Here is an 8,571-nt window from a genome sequence, read left to right as displayed (position 1 = left end):
TAACCTTGTTGATTGGATTTAAACGATGTAATTAACACTTGTTACATTATTCTTTTTTATGTTTTAATTAGGAGTTCATAACTTTATGATCACTGATAACTATTTTATGGCTTCACTCACAACCCAAGCGCTGACCTGTGACAAGTCTGCAAATACTTTGTACACAAACAGTGTGAACCTGATAGTTGCACACACGCCTGTACATTTTTTGTACATAATAAAGTTGGCTCATTAGTATTGTTTAATATGTCTGATTAAACCATGCATGGCCAACATTTTCTTTAATTATGACATAGTGCATGATATCAGGTTTCAAACTATAGTATCTGTGAAGGGGACGGACATATGTACATATTGTGCACACGCGTTACCCTGGTGCTATCCAAAAATCCTGGGGAGAACACTGTACAGTAACAGTAATAACTTGCATTCCTAAAGAGGGAAAAGACAGACAGTATATAAGTAACTGGCATCCTAGTAGTCTTTTGAATACTGATATGAAAATAGCTTCTGCTGTTATAGCTAACTGACTTAAACCAGTTTTACCATTTATCATAAGTGATTCACAAAAAGGTTTCATCAAAGATAGATTTATTGGTGAGAACACACGCCTTTTATATGATTTGATGCACTATCATGAGGAAAATAATAAGACAGGTCTTTTATTACTTGTTGATTTTGAAAAGGCGTTCCTCTTTCTCCCTATTTATTTATAATTGGTGTTGAATTACTACCTTTGAAATTAAAAGGTAATCCTGCTGATATAAGGGGAATTACTGTCAATGATAATGAATCACTTTTAGGCCAGTATGCAGATGACACATTCATGATGTTAGATGGAAGGGAAATATCGTTGAGGGAAACACTTTCATGTTTTGAATCTTTTTATAAAATTTCAGGTTTGAAAATAAATGCTTCAAAGACAAAAGCAACATGGGTTGGAAGTAAAAAATATTCAGATCTTATTCTATGTCCTGACTTAAAACTTCATTGGTCACATTCGAATTTTAAACTTTTGGGGATCGAGTTTTCTTTAGGGAGCTACCATTTGATTTTTATTGGGGGGGGGGGAGGTGTTGTGTTAGGATGAAATTTGAAAAAAAGGCAGGACAAGAGTTTTGAGTAAAAAAAACGGCAGGATGAGCAACTTTGCAAAAAAAAAAAAGGCAGGATGAGCAACTTTGCAAAAAAAAAAAAAAGGCAGGATGACAATTTTTTATCCTAGCCCCCCCATAAAAATCAAATGGTAGCTCTCTTAGATTTGAGCTGTATCACAGAAATTAATTTTGCTAAGAAGATCAAAGAATACTCTGCAATTCTGAAGAGCTAACAACATCGTAAACTCACGTTATTGGGGGAAATTACAGTAATTAAATCACTTGCTCTTTCAAAATTGATCCACTTGATGACTGCATTGCCAACCCTATCACACTCCAGGTTAACAGAGCTCACTTCATTATTTTATGATTTCATCAGAGACATATTATATGTCTCTGATTTCATATAGAATGGAAAACCAGACAGAATTAAGCGTACTAACACACTTATTTGTGATATTTCACAAGGTGGACTCAATATGGTACATCCCCATTCCTTTAATATCTATTTGAAAGTTAGTTGGATAAAAAGACTGCTGTCAAACCCTAGTGGTGACTGACAGTAGTTGTTACTGGTAGACCTTATACAGTATGGGGGTGAAAGGGTTTTACATCTTCAGAAAGAAAAGCTGATTGAGATTTCTAAAAGATGTAAAATTTCTTTCTGGAAGGATGTTTTACTATGCTTTTCTGTTGCAAAATCTTATACTGAAATATCTGTCGGTGACATTTTATCCTTAGATATTTTGAACTTTTCTTCTTTGGATGATTTCCTGTATTACCATTAACAGTGACCTTATTAATCATGAAAATATGAATTTTTATAAATTTGAGCAATTTCAAGAAAAAGTACAAACCAACAATTTAATCAAACACTATGGTCTGATTTAAAAAATCCCTAACACTATATGAAAAAATGCCTTAAAGAGAACTGTCTTAATCATGATTTGGACAAGTCTTACAATGGTGATACTTTCTTAAAGAAAATGATGCGTAATGTGAAAGCTAATTTTAGATATAAAAACTTAGTAGATGTAGTTATTCAACTACCAACAATCAAATTTTTGAAATGGGAAGAACGGTTGGTTAATATTGATACAACAGAATGGTCAGAATATTTCATGATAACAAAAAAGTCTTGTAGAGATGCTATTTAAGAACCTTTCAAATTAATGGCAATACATTATACATTATAGCAACTAATACCTTTTTGTACAAAATTAAAGTAAAAGATACCAAGTTATGTTCTTTTTGTAAACTTGGAGAAGAAACCATTGAACACCTTTTTTTTTGAATGCCCAATAACTTTTCAATTGTGGCAGTCTTTTTCAAATATCGTGAAACTTTTTTATGTAAACTTTGTTCTCAACAAAGAAAATGTGCTTCTTGGTTGCAAACATGAAAGTTTATTATTGAATCTGTTAGTCATAATTACAAAGAATTATATATATAAATGTGAAACAAAACCAAATTTGGTTGAGTTAAAGAATAGAATAAAGAAATACCAATTTCTTGAATATCATATTGCAAAGATAATTATAAAAGTCCAAGTTTGTGAAAAATTTTGGTCTCCTTTACATGTAATATTTAACTAAATGTTGTTTCATATTATCTATTTTTTAGTTTAAATGAAAAGAAATAAGCTATATACTATGAGCAAATGTATGTTTGTCTTTAAAATAATTGTATTAAAAAGTAAGTCATGATACATAATGTAGCAAAACAGATGAGTGAAAAGTATTAATGTTGTATGTGAGAGAGAGAGAGAGAGAGAGATTAATCAAATACAATTTATATGTAACCTTTTAAAAATACTCTTATTGTAAAAATCAATTAGTCAGAGATACATGTTGTATACTGCATTATTTTCTATATTTAACCCCTTGATACCCTTGTCAGTTAGTGGTGTATGGGTGTATGTAAAATCCTGACTATTGAAAAACAAATATAAGATAAAAAAAAAATCATATTGCAATCACCAAGGATTTGTATAGTAAGAGGATTTGTATAGTACTATACAAATCCCCCTTGCAATCACCTGGTACGTCCATCCGTTTGTTCATTGAACATATATTTACATCACATAATCTCAAGTAATACTGAAAGAATGACTTCATATTACAATCACCTTGTCCTTACGTCCGTACGTTCGTTCATCAAATATTTTTGTAACTTTTTTCTCCAACAGTCTACTTAACAGAATGGCTTCATATTTGATCTCCAGTTTTTCAGCCGTGTGAGCTTTTTTGAAATGAGAATAGGGTATGTGTAGCACAACAAAGCCTGCATTCCTAAAGTAATTTGTTTGTGTTTTAATGGGCCCAAAACTGTTGCAAGAAGCTATTCTTATTTTTATTGGTTATGTTTTATCAAAAGGTTTCTTTGGAGCTAAATGGCACTAAAATGTTGCAAATCTTTAGACACATGTCCAAGACATTAGTTTCGATATCAACGATATCGTATCGATATCAATATGCACCTTTTACTATATGTGTCGCAGCAAACACAACATCAGCCGTCGATATCGATAAAGTCAGCCAAATTTAAACATGGGACGTTTCTTCAGGTTAGATTGTTTAGTTTCTCCTTGTTTATCTGTTAAAGCTACCGACATTTAAAAAAATTTCTTCACGAGGTAGATGTTCTCTATTCATTTAATATGTTTTATTATTTTATATTTTTCAATAAGAATATGTTGTAGAATTTTCAATGAGACTTTAAAAGGTTTCCTCAACTGATTTGTTCGTTCAATGAGTTTACACTATATTCATTTTATACAGTTAGTATACATTTTTATTTAAATGTGCAGACATGGGAAATAAAAATTTCTGGACCAATCCATAAGGCATAGTTTACGATCTAATAAGCTACGGATAAATACCTTCATTACTTGTCTATAAACAACTAAACATATCCTTATACATCCTATGTATTTAAATTCTACATAGTTAAGTCATGTTTGTACTGTATCTCTATGTTTACCGTATTTGCATGTAACCATATTTCACCTGGTTATCACATAGATTACATGTCAACGTTATACACCAAATGAAATTTGTTTTTTAAAGGATGCAGTAATTTGGATAGGTGACCACTTGATTGTCTTGTATAAATACAATGGGAAAAGTAAATAAATCGATTACAATTCAGCCTTCTTCTCATTATATATCAATCTTTATATTCGGTCTTAATTTGATCAGCTGAATATGTCTTTTTTTTCATTTCACTATCGTTATCGAGTAAATATCAAGTCAACATGCTCGATATTGACATCAGGTTTTTTTTTGTCATTGGTGTTGTCATCGAAATTGATATCTGGTTATTTCATGAGTGTATAAGTTCATCGATATCGATTCGATATCATGTCGACATTGTCGATATCGATATCTAGATTAGTCTTGGATATTTTTAATAAATAGAAACTAAAGATCCTCTACAAAGATTCATCAGTAGTGATACTGACTGGATAATATACTTGATTAAAATGATTTTAAAAAGTGTGTTTCAGTTGCTGTCATGTTGTAGATAGTATATGATAATTTAGTAAAGCATTTTCTCTTTCATGAAAAATAAGCTTAACCCACTACAGTACAACAAGAAAAGATCTCTTATGTAAATGAGTCCAAGAATAATTTAATCCAATGTAGATGTCAGTATTTGTACAGAACACAGTCTTCTTGAGAAAAAAATCAACAAAGACACCAGGCGTATAAATTGTCTTGATTAACTAATCATTACATGTACTAGTATTACACATAAAATGTTTTTTTCACACTTTAAGTAGAAAGAATAAAGTATGAGAGTTTATATTCTTTCTTTTAGAAAAAAAAACAAAAAAAAACTGGTGTACTGTTTGAACTTGCTCTGTGTTATGTAGAATCTTATTGATAGAAATATAAAGCGTTCTGTTGTTAGAATATGCGACATGTGTAATCTTTAATCACGAATGGTTTTAATTTGCCTTTTTTTAAAATGTTTTATTGAAAAAAACTTGCTAGACCAGAAAAAAGAGAGGCGAAAGACACCAAAGGGACATTCAAACTTAAGTCAAAAATAAACTGACAACGCCATGGCTAAAAAAGAATAAGACAAACAGACAAACAACAGTACACAAAACAAATAGAAAACCAAAGACTGAGCAACACTATCCCCACCAAAATCTGGGTTATCTCAGGGGCTCCGAAAGGGTAAGCAGATCCTGCTCCATATTTGGCACCTGTCGTGTTGTTCATGTAAGTACAAACCCGATGATATGTCTAATTCGGTAGGTCACATTCGGGGGAAGGGGACAAGATTGTAATTTCGGCATTTGAACGACAATTGGAACATATCCGTCGTCATGTGTGAAACAGATATTCTATAACGGTCAACCAACTCGTGATGGCGTCCTTAGAATTTAAGAAGGGATGGTTTCAACTTCACCACTTGGAACTCTTGGTTCTAAAATAATTGTATTAACGCATGCCTTATTCGAGTGTATATTGTTGTCATTATACATTCCATTAATTTTTATGGTTTTGATACTGATTTTTAGATATTCTGAAAAACCACACATGAAATGGATTCATGGTTCCAACAAATCAGTATAAAATGAGACATGGGCGCCGGTGTTTGCTTAAATGAGATAGCAAGCCAACGGCACATACAAACAAAATGACAGCTAGGGAAAAGTAACGGAAAATTGTTAGAAAGAGATTGCGCAAATACATTAAAGTACTGAAATATAAGTCCCTGTAAAATTTGTCACCAAAACATTATTTGCAAAGGTATAATGATATATTAGGGAAACGTGCAGTCGTTCTGATTATGATCTTGCATCATGAAATGTCAGTAATACAGCATGCAGTCTCGTTCATCTTTCCCTAAACCACTTATTACTAGTAAAAATCTTTGCAAGAAGATTAATTCATTGTTTTTGGAAGACATACTTAGTACATGGACAGCCAATATTTATCTGATGTATAATATATTTACGTCCTAATCTAATATGTCTATATACAGTAGGGAGATGTGGTATGATTGCTAATGGGACAACTATCCGGCACAATCCAAATGTTGTGCATTGTGCATGTAATTGTTCAAAATGTGTAAAATCATTGCCCTTTTTAAATACATTTTCAATTCAAATTTTGAACTTAAACACACGAACATGCCACGGCCGTCGCTGTAAAAACCCGAACACGTCTTGAAAATTTACTAAATGTCTTCTTTTAGTATGATCACCTCCAGGACGGATGTTGTTGATTGATCTCGGGATTAGATTCTCAGTTCAGTTTTTAGTACTTCGGTACTGATATGATTTATGACAGTATAAAGAAACTAAGGTTTCAACTCCAAAGTAAAATAACAAAAATACCGAACTCCAAGATGGAATTGACTATTATTTTCAGGTCATATTTGGTTTTGAGCGTTCCTCATGAAGGTAAATGCAGGAAAGCGCTTCGAGCGCATGCAATTCATGAAGTGTTGTTTTCATTTTTTTTGGTGCTAGGTACGTGAATTAGAAAACATGGTTGTTTGAGGTAATTACAAATGCTGATTTTTTTATTGTTCGTAACGTTTTTTGGTAACTCTAGTTCATCATCGATAAATAACAGTGTTGCATTTTCCAAAAGACCTAGAATTTACTGTTTAATTGACCAACTTTCGCGGATAGTTTTGTCGTCAAGAAGAGCCCCTTTTGATCATTGGTCACGTATCGTAATTCATAGTTAGGAAGTATATCTTCGACAGTACTTTCTCATTGTATAAAGAACAGATAAGTATAAAGTGACATTTATCCTCCGTGGAGTTTTTATTGTATTGGGTTGTTAACCGTTGTATATGCACGTCTCTAGCCTCAAAGAAAGCTTTTCAGTTTTGTTCAAATTCAATTTAACGTAAAGTTCTATTGCGAAATTCGCCTTCAGTATCACATAAGTTCTAAATTTTAGAGTTTTCAAAATATCTTTAATCTATAGAATTATAATATTCGATAAAAATGGAATAAAAAATAGTCATTATGATAACGTCTTTTCGTCCAAAATATTCCAGTATATCAAATTCCGTAAGTAGGTCTTTGAAATATGAACATCGTTTATTTTTTACATTACTAATAGTAAAGACTAAAGCTTGCTTAGTAATGCTAGTGTTATCAAATTGAACAAGTCTATTCCCCTGGCGTGCAATATTGGCCTTATATCTCCACTGGCGTACAATATTGGCCTTATATCTCCACTGGCGTACAATATTGGCCTATTATTTCCACTGACGTACAATATTGACCTTATATCTCCACTGAGTGACCGATAACCAATCCACTGGCGTACAATATTGGCCTTATATCTCCACTGACGTGCAATATTGGCCTTATATTTCCACTGAATGACCGATAACCAAACCACTGGCGTACACTATTGGCCTTATATCTCCACTGACGTGCAGTATTGGCCTTATATCTCCACTGAGTGACCGATAACCAAACCACTGGCGTACAATATTGGGCTTTTATCTCCACTGAGTGACCGATAACCAAACCACTGCAGTACAATATTGGCCTTATATCTCCACTGACGTACAATATCCTTTATCATTAATTAATTCACTCGAAAATACCTCCCTCTTTTTAAAGATCACTCTGTACCTATCATTTCTTATACCTATACCAAATCAATTGCAACTTAATTTTTCAATTACAAACACGTGTTGCAGGATCTAAATATTAACTTCAAGTCTAAACCCCCTAATTGCACCTGTGCTAGTTCCCCATTAATATATAATCCGGCTGGCCACGTTATTATTGGTGACCTAAACATTGTCAATAACACTTCTCTGCGAAATGTGTTATCCAAAGGCCCGAAATATCGTGAGCCTAAATCCATCAATTGAAAACACTTCAAAATATACTGATGGATTCAGTCGAGGATTATGGCAGGCAATGGGTTAAACGCGAGAAAGAAGACGTAGATACTCTTTCCAAATGGATTTAGGCTGTGAAGTCGTTAATACAAATCAGAATTAAGAAACTGAATGGGTCTATAAATAACAATGCTACATCAATCTTTAAAGACCCAAATGTTGCTAAACACTTGTCCTACCTCCATGACAAATATGTTGTTGTCCCTGCAGATAAAGCCCCAAACAGCATCGTTTGTGTGTGTAAATCACATTACATAAATTGCTTGATAAATGCATTAGGGATTGACAATTCACCTGGAAACTCAACATATACCCCCACGACACTTACTAAAGAGGAAATCCTTGATAATCATAGGTCTGTTCTATGTTACTTTGGATTTTCAACCAAAGATAAAGAACTGGATCTTCCATCACTGTATTGGATACCTAAACTACATAAGTGTCCTTACAAACAACGGTATATTTCAGGGTCTTCCAAGTGCTCCACAAAACCTCTTTCTAAATTATTAACATCAATTTTATCAGCAATCAAAGCCGGGCTTCAAAGTTATTGTGAAACTACCTATTCTAGCGGTGG

This window comes from Mytilus californianus, unplaced genomic scaffold, assembly GCF_021869535.1.
Source record: "Mytilus californianus isolate M0D057914Y unplaced genomic scaffold, xbMytCali1.0.p SCAF_4, whole genome shotgun sequence".
Classification (NCBI taxonomy): Eukaryota; Metazoa; Mollusca; class Bivalvia; order Mytilida; family Mytilidae; genus Mytilus; species Mytilus californianus.
Note: the sequence above shows the minus strand (reverse complement) of the source record.